Source organism: Triticum dicoccoides, chromosome 6B, assembly GCF_002162155.2.
Source record: "Triticum dicoccoides isolate Atlit2015 ecotype Zavitan chromosome 6B, WEW_v2.0, whole genome shotgun sequence".
Lineage (NCBI taxonomy): Eukaryota > Viridiplantae > Streptophyta > Magnoliopsida > Poales > Poaceae > Triticum > Triticum dicoccoides.
The window spans coordinates 142,660,245-142,669,962 of record NC_041391.1 but is presented as its reverse complement, the minus strand read 5'-3'; positions in this window follow the sequence as shown (position 1 = coordinate 142,669,962).

Sequence of the window (9,718 nt, the reverse complement as noted above, 5' to 3'; positions counted from 1 at the left end):
ATTTATTATTCCTTTTATATTAGACGAGAAGCTAGTCGGGACCTTCATACTAAGCAGGCATTCAAAGAAGATTTCCTTCTCTTCTTTGGTAAGAGCATAGCTGGCAGGACCTTCATACTGCTTTGGAGGCATGCCGTCTTTTTCGTGCAAACGTTGTAGGTCCTCCCGTGCCTCAGCTGTATCTTTTGTCTTCCCATACACGCCCAAGAAGCCTAGCAGATTCACGCAAAGGTTCTTCGTCACGTGCATCACGTTGATCGAAGAGCGGACCTCTAGGTCTTTCTAGTAGGGTAGGTCCCAAAATATAGATTTCTTCTTCCACATGGGTGCGTGTACCCCAGCGTCACTCGGAACAGCTAGTGCGCCGGGACCCTTTCCAAAGATTACGTGTAAATCATTGACCATAGCAAGTACGTGATCACCGGTACGCATGGTGGGCTTCTTCCGGTGATCTGCCTCGCCTTTGAAATGCTTGCCTTTCTTTTGACATTGATGGTTGGTCAGGAGAAATCGACGATGGCCCAGGTACACATTCTTCCTGCAGCTTGCCAGGTATATACTATCGGTGTCAAGTAAACTGTGCGTGCATGCGTGGTATCCCTTGTTTGTCTGTCCTGAAAGGTTACTGAGAGCGGGCCAATCGTTGATGGTCACGAACAGCAACGCCTTTAGGTTAAATTCCTCCTGTTTGTGCTCATCCCACGTACGTACACCGTTTCCATTCCACAATTGTAAAAGTTCTTGAACTAATGGCCTTAGGTACACATCAATGTCGTTGCCGGGTTGCTTAGGGCCTTGGATGAGAACTGGCATCATAATGAACTTCCGCTTCATGCACATCCGAGGAAGGTTATACATACATAGAGTCACGGACCAGGTGTTGTGATTGCTGCTCTGCTCCCTGAAAGGATTAATGCCATCCGCGCTTAAAGCAAACCATACGTTCCTTGGCTCACTTGCAAACTCATCCCAGTACTTTCTCTCGATTTTTCTCCACTGCGACCCGTCAGCGGGTGCTCTCAACTTCCCGTCTTTCTTACGGTCCTCACTGTGCCATCGCATCAACTTGGCATGATCTCTGTTTCTAAACAGATGTTTCAACCGTGGTATTATAGGAGCATACCACATCACCTTTGCAGGAACCCTCTTCCTGGGGGGCTCGCCGTCAACATCACCAGGGTCATCTCGTCTGATCTTATACCGTAATGCACCGCATACCGGGCATGCGTTCAGATCCTTGTACGCACCACGGAAGAGGATGCAGTCATTAGGGCATGCATGTATCTTCTGCACCTCCAATCCTAGAGGGCATACGACCTTCTTTGCTGCGTATGTACTATCGGGCAATTCGTTATCCTTTGGAAGCTTCTTCTTTAATATTTTTAGTAGCTTCTCAAATCCTTTGTCAGGCACAGCATTCTCTGCCTTCCACTGCAGCAATTCCAGTACGGTACCGAGCTTTGTGGTTCCATATTCGCAATTGGGGTACAACCCTTTTTTGTGGTCCTCTAACATGCGATCGAACTTCAGCTTCTCATTTTGACTTTCGCATTGCGTCCTTGCATCGACAATGACCCGGCGGAGATCATCATCATCGGGCACATCGTTTGGTTCCTCTTGATCTTCAGCAGCTTCGCCCGTTGCAGCATCATCGTGCACATCGTCTGGTTCCTCTTGATCTTCAGTAGCATCACCGTATTCAGGGGGCACATAGTTGTCATCGTACTCTTCTTCTTCGCCGTCTTCCATCATAACCCCTATTTCTCCGTGCCTCGTCCAAACATTATAGTGTGGCATGAAACCCTTGTAAAGCAGGTGGGTGTGGAGGATTTTCCGGTCAGAGTAAGACTTCGTATTCCCACATATAGGGCATGGACAACACATAAAACCATTCTGCTTGTTTGCCTCAGCCACTTCGAGAAAATCATGCACGCCCTTAATGTACTCGGAGGTGTGTCTTGAACCGTACATCCATTGCCGGTTCATCTGCGTGCATTATATATAATTAAGTGTGTCAAAAATCATTACAGAACATCATGAATAGATAATTAAGTGACCAAATTAATAGAAGTTCATCATCACATTAAAATCAAAGTACATACATAGTTCTCATCTAACAACATAAAGCTCTGGAGAGCATCTAAATTAATTAAACCATACACTAAAACTATGTAAAACATTTCAATGCGAAAACAAATGCGATCATAATCGCAACCAATGTAACAACTGATCCAACCACTACTAGGAAAAGGCCTACTAATGGCGCACTTAATTTGGCCATTAATAGCGCATTAGTGGTGCACCATTAGTGCCACGCCATTAGTATATTTTACTAATGACGCATCACTGGTGCGCCATTAGTATCTGGTATACTAATGGCGGACCTCTGATCCGCCATTAGTATATACAACAGTGCGCCATTAGTATGCCTCCCAGGGGGGCATGCATACCCAGGTGCTTTGGCATACTAATGGCGCACAACAACAAGATGCGTCATTAGTAACTTCGGCATACTAATGACGCACTGTTTAATGATGCGCCATTAGTATCCTTTGACATACTAATGGCGCACTGTGATATGATGCGCCATTAGTATGAATATTAGGTTTTTTTTATTTTTTTATTTTCTGTTTTTTGCACAGGTTACAAAATGTATAATTGGACAAAATATAGACAGCACACATCAACAACAGATTCATCGAATACAATAGAAGATTAGTCTCTGAATACAATTCATCATATTAGTCTCCGAATACAATTCATCATATTAGTCTCCGAATTGAAAAGACCGAACAAAGATAGAACATTATATTACAAGTCTCGAGACCACGAGTAGCGAGTTTGTCTTCACATTACAAGTCGATATCGATCATCTAAACTACCATCACATAGAAGAGAGCTGCGGTCATCACGATGAGCATCATCACGATGAAACTCGTCTTCATCCGGTTCCTCCAACGCTCCCTCCCCTCTCCCGCTAGATAGCGTGCGTATCTAGATTCGGCCTCGGCCCTAGTAGTGTACCCTTTGTAACTGTTACCGCTGAATCGGTGAACCTGTCTCCGACACTCCTCCCAGTCGTCGTAGACTCTGGGAACCTTACACTTGTACACGACATACGACGGCATCGCTATGCACTAGCCAAACGAAACGTTAGTACCAATTCACAGACAATACATAAGCAATATCTAAGTATGCAACAGAACAATCGGAAGAGAAAAGAAAGACATTAATAGCATCGATTACATCTAAGTTGAACGACTCTCGAAACCAAAGAGACATACTACAAGTTCATTAAAGTTTAATTACAACATGAGCCAATTGATGTTTCAGAACTAGACACAACATCACTGCTTTCGACTCGACTCAAGGGACCGGAGCATGGATGAAGCCACCATCTATCGTGGGAGCCATGAAATAACGGGCGTTGTCAGCCTGCATTTGTAGCATTGTGTCGATGTCACTATTGGACGGTTGATTTCTGAGGTAGAACTGCCCCGAGGTACGAAGGACATCTTGATGGATGATTTCCGCAAACTCCGACTGGATGCGAAAGAATTCTTGTCTGATGTCTGCGTCCTGGATTGCCGACACGCTCGCGGCCCAATCTTTGAGTTTACTCGGTAGCAGAAGTTGATGATGGTCCCGTGCGATCGCCCGCATGTGATGGATGGCGTAGTAAGCACCCTTCCGACCGCCAGGCGGCTGCTTGACGCAACAGAACGTCGTATTGTGGGAGAACACATGCTTGCCGTACTTACGAATAGGCCTGGTGAAGGTGCCTCCAGATTTGGCGTAGCCGGGGAGAACATCATCAAGAACCTTCTTGACATTTGTGTAGTCTACGTTCGATTGACGGTCCGGGTCGAAATACGTGGCCATGGAATATTTGGGGCTTAGGAGGATGAGCGTGCAATGTGTGTCACTGCAGAAAACATGGAATATTAAAAGAAAAACGATCGAATTCTAAGAATTCATATGTTACGGGCCGGTTGAGGGGAGGACTTACTCGGGAAAGTAAGGCACGAGGAAGTTATCCTTATCTTGGTTTGCCAGAATGACACCTTCGAGGTAAGAACTCGCGACTTGCCGGTCCCCAGCGCTGCCCAAGATCTTGGCACGCATGTAGAAGGGGTCGACTATCACGATGTCCAGGGTCTTGTCGCGAATGATCCGCATCTCCATACTCAGCGAAAATAGCCGAACGAAGGTGTAGTGCAGCGGTTGAAGGTTCAACATAGCGTGGATGTCATCAAACCGCAGGACGATCGTACGCCCGATGGAGTTATCCACAAAGCCCTTGCCCTCTGGCACCTTGGCCGCGAAAACCGGGTATGCCACATCCTTCTCTCTGAGACGCCGCTTCTCCAAAGAAAGAACACTGTCATGCAGACTCCGCATAGCACCGGTTGCAGCATTGAGCATATTTGTCGGTAGCATCGCCCTACCCGCCACATGCACCCTCCTCGAGATATCCTTAGGTGAAGGTGGCCCGTCCTGAGCACGGATCGTACTCGGTGCTAGCTGGCTCGCACCCTTGTTAGTCTTTCTTTTGCATGCCTTCTTCTTCTCCTGTAATGGGACTGAGTTCTGCTCACAGACCGTCTTCTTCAGTGTGTTTGGGCTGATAATATTTTGCACCTCGCCTATCTGAGGCTCGGTGAAGTCGGCAGCTGGAGGCGTCTCCTGAGAGCTGAACGGCAGACGACACCTGTTGCAACTTGGCTTCTCGGCGGTACCAGCTAGATCGCGCACGTCTTTTGTTGGGTTGGGTTCTTGAGAAGGAGGCCCCATGAAGTCGCCATCGTACCCATGTTCGGCAAAGTACTGATCGACGTTGCCAAATGTATTGTCGTCGTCGTCGTTCTGATCCTGTGCCATATGCATGTTTGGATCCAGTGGCATAGGGATGTCCGGCACCGTTGCGGCGGTCTTGCCATGGGGCCGACTTAGCGCCGGCACGACTGGCGGTGTTGTCTTTGGGGTGGTGTCCCCCGCCCCCAAACGAATCTGGCTCTTCAGCCAAAGCAGGGGCCAGCTCAGGCAGGCGCTGAGGGTCATCACGTCATCATCGTCGGCCCCGACGGGTCGAATCGGAGGTAACAACTCGTCGCAGCCTGGCAGCACTCGAACCAGTTCAACCCTAAACAAGTTGGGTGGCATCTGGGTACCGTGGAACAAGGGGTTACCCGGTTGAACGATTTTGCCCTTGGCGACATCGACCAACTCGTTGTTCACGAAGTGCAGGAGAGTGCACGGAACATCGGCGGCGCCCTGCGAAAACATGTAGGGCGTCAGGGATGCCCAATCAAAGGCAAGGAGATGAAGTCCTCGGCCGAGAGAGGCTTAATTAGTTACCGTGATGATGGCGTCGAGCTCGGCTAATGTCGAGGCACCGCCAACGGCGGGCGTGCAGTTGACGGAGGGGCCGCTTGCTGCAGAGGTGCCGGCCGGCGTACACCCGGGTGCATTAAGCTCCCTTGCCGGCGTCGGAGACACCAATGCCGCCTCCGCCGGAGACACCAATGGCCTCGCCATCGCATTCTGTGAGTTGCTGGCCGTGAAGCTAGGAATCGGGGGCGGCCCCTGTTGGCCACCCGCAATCCACGCACTCAACCCCTCGATCAAGGTAGGCACAATGGCGGTGATCGTCGCTCCGAGTTGTTGTTGCACTTGCTCTTGGATAATCTCCGGAATCCGCACCACCTGTGCCTTGAGTTCTTGAACCTCGCGCGCCTGACTTTCCGAGCTGGTCTTTTTCTCCTTTCGCCCACTATTGTTATAGTATGACGACCATTTTGTCGACAAGCCTTTGCCGGCCACACGACCAGCTGACGTCGGCTTACTGAGCTTATCCTTGTTCTTCATTACATTCAACGCCCTATTTAGAGTGGTGTCCCAAGGGTTGCTCTTAGTCGACCCCGCGCTATTGCTTTCAGTCGCCTGCGGAAGAAATGTGAACCATTTAGAAATTTGGCTTCATTAATTAGAATGCAACCATATGGAGCTAATTACGCGGGGGTGTATTCCTTACCAGAACAAGCTCAAGCGCCCTGGTCTTCGGATCCATGGTAAGCTCCTTTGTTTTTGGGTCCTACTTGTACCGGGCCCTGACAAAGTTCCTGGTCTGCTTGTCACCGTATTTAGCGAAGAGGGGCGGTAGGCCTTGCTCGGCATGGTCCGCCTCCTCCTTGTCCCATATAGGCTCCGCCACTTTGTAACCGCCGGGACCGAGTGTGTGTTCCCCTAAGTTCAGCTCCCGCATTTCTTTCCCCCACTGACTTGATTGGGAGTTTGCGGTGCTCGAGCAATTGATCTTGAAGTCGCTGTAGTCATCTTCGTTGATCGAAGGATTTTTCTCCTTGATCTTCTCATAACTCTCACCTTTCTCGATCATTCTCTTCACATTGCTTTTCCAAGTAGACAGGGCCTTGCTCATCTTCGTGAGGGCAGCATTGTTCACTTTATTCCCTTTGAGGCTTGTGTTTTCAAATTCAGCGGGGAACTTGTATCGTTCGTGCAGCTTCGTGAAGAGGGGGTTGCGCAAATTCCCTCGGTCAGGATGCCTCAAGTTCTCGGTGTTGATCGATACGGTGCTCCGGAGAATGCACCTGAGCTGAAGCGAGTACCCCTTGACTATTCGTTCGGGCGCCGTTGGATTCCCGTCGGAGTCCACTTCAGTAACTTCCTCCTTGAGGGTGCGGAGCACGGTCGGGCGTCGGTCCTTCCGTTGCCTCTTCAGTTTGCTGCCATCTATGCGTGCGCCGCCATCATCAGTGGTGGCATCCTCGGCGGCACCATCAGTGGTGGCATCAGTGGGGTCATCCTCGGCGGTACCATCAGTGGTCTCAGGATCGGTGGGGAAGGCGGTGTCTTCATACAAGTGAGGTTGTTCCTCCATCTCCTGGGATAGCTTCCAGAATGCCTTGCCGCCCGAACCCCCGGCCTCATCGTTGTTGGCCATGTTTCTCTCTAAATAGGAACAAAGTTTGGTCAAAAAGTTGGTTATTGTCAAGGAACAAGATCATGGTCTCATCATTTAGGGTTTGTCGACACCGAGGCATCCTAAAAGCTAAGCTTTTATCATTGAGGGTTTTTCGACGCCGAGGCACCCTAAAAGCCTAAGCTTTCATCATTAGTCACAAGTACCCCGGCCCATGCATTAGTCACAAGTACCCCATATGTCCTATTTTTAGCAAAGTCATGCTAAAATTCACGGAAAATTTCAGCATGACCTTTGCTGAAAATAGGACATATGGAGTACCCGAATTTGCTGGAACGGAAGTTAATCGACATTCCAGCAAACTCAAGGGCCTCTCGGGTGGACAAGGCAAAAAAGGCCTCCATCACAACATGGAAAATACATTGGCATGTGAAGAGGTGAAACAATATATGCATCTCCAAGCAGTATCATTCAATATTTGGACAAACCACTACAAGCAATACTGGATCAGATACAAGAAGAATGCGAGAAAATGCAGACAAATACTAACAGATTGAGGTGTTTAACTTGTGGTGCTCTCTGTGCTATTAACATTTCAAGTCAAAACATTTTCTGGTTAGTAAGTGTTTCTTGAGCATATGTATGTAGTAAGTGTTTCTGCTCTCAGTGTTTCAGAACACATATTTTAGCTACCTAGTACCAGTGCTATTACCCAGCAGTTAATTAGCTTTTGCTTTTGCTTTTCAGTGCCAAATTCTAGCTAGTACAAGCAAATTAACATCTAGCAGCAATCATTTTCAAATATATATACACTGGACATTTTAATATTAACCTAAGGAAAAATGAATAGTTAGGTTAATTACCCACTGTTAGTTATTCAGTCTGATGCTTTGTTCTACACTTTGATGCAAATTAGTATATAGAAGAAGCTATTTACTAGCAGTACCATATATAAAAGACATTCAGTCTGATGCTATTTACTAGCAGTAGTAGCAGTATTTTTTCTTCTTCATTAACTGTACTAGCAGTTTTTTTTCTTCTTCACTAACTGTATTAGCTATTTACTAGCAGTACTAGCACTTGGATCATATGCTAATGCTACACTCTGCTCTACTCTGCTCTACTCTCCTGCTAGAGTGTTTCAGAGTTCAGATTTTTCAGTTGCTGCAAGCTCTACTCTACTTTGTCAATTAGTTCACGATTTTTCAGTTGCTGCAGTACTAGCACTTGGATCCTATGTTAATTTTGCTAGATAAACTGCGCCGACAGCAAAAGGGCTACACACATGTCCCCTACCTAGGTTCAGAACCAACGGCGTCCATAATTCTGGATCGGTCAAACCAGGCCGCCATGAACAATTTGCATGTCGTTAGTTTACTAGATACACTCCACAATTCAGTAGCATGCATGCACACCTAGTAGATGTACATCTAGTACGTACTAGGCTGGATTGAAACAGCAAGCAACAGCAATAGGGCACAAGAGCTTTGCTCTACTTGCTACTAGTACTAACCTGAAATTCATTTCATTTCATTTCATTTCATTATATGTAATGAATGTATGCATGTCAGCAGCACACCAACCAATGTATCTTTTTTATCTACATACATACGTACATACACATCTCCTATCTTATTTACACACAAAAGCATTTCCATAATTAAATTAATTTACACACACACACACACACACACACACACACACAAGTGTGGCACCAGGCCTAGTGTTGTTATCTAGTCGTCATTTCTTTTGGCCTGTGCTGTTGTTTGCTAACTGCAAGAGGGTGCCTGCCTGCCTGTGTTGTTGTTTTGACAGCTCCCGTGAGGACGCCATCTCCTTGTGTGCCCGGCTTTGCACTTGGCTCTGCGGATCAGAAACTACTGATGATGATCATCATCATCCATCCTCATAGGTGATTGATTGAGTTTATGGGAAGAACAGCAAGCCAGCCCGCAACTAATATAAGCTCAACTGAATGCTCGTGCTCAAGTCAAGAGGATGGATGGATGGATCAACAGTCAGTGACACAAGGGAGGGACTGGCCTGGCCTGGCCTGGCATGAACGAATGGATGAATGAATGGGTGTATAGTTTTTTGCTACATGAATTATTTGCCTTTGCCCCAGTCTAGTTTTGATGATCAGTTCCTTTTCTAAAAAAAAGTTTTGATGATCAGTCTAGCCACTGGAGAAGGCGCATTGGAGAAGGCGCATTGCATACCAAGAGGTGGTCGAGGAAGGCGAGCACGGCCACATCGTCGCCGGTGACGATCTTCTCGGCCTCGTCGACGGCGGTGAGGTTCTGCACCGCAGGGCCCAGCTTCTTGCCGATCCAAGCGACAATGGCGTCCCTGCAGCAAAGCAAAACCAAAATTCTCAGCAGCTGCAGAGCGGGAACAGGGAGGGAATTGGGGATCTGCAGAAATTGCTCACTTGGTCCTCTCGCCGGAGTAGTCCCTGGGCACGCCGTCGATGAAGAAGAGGAGGGTGGGGTAGCCCTGCACGCCGTGCGCCTGCGCCAGGTCGTGCTCCTCGGTGGCGTCGGGGCGGCGTCGAGGCGGCGGGGCAGCGGCGTCGAGGCGGCGGGGCAGCGGCGTCGAGGCGTCGAGGCGTCGAGGCAGCATCGAGGCGGCGTCGAGGCGTCGAGGCGGCGTCAAGGCGTCGAGGCGGCGTCGGGGCGGCGTCGAGGCGGCGGGGCAGCGGCGTCGGGAGAGGAGAGGGGAAGGGGATCGAGTGCGAGGGCGAGGGAGAGAGAGGGAATAGGTTTGGGCCGGGGA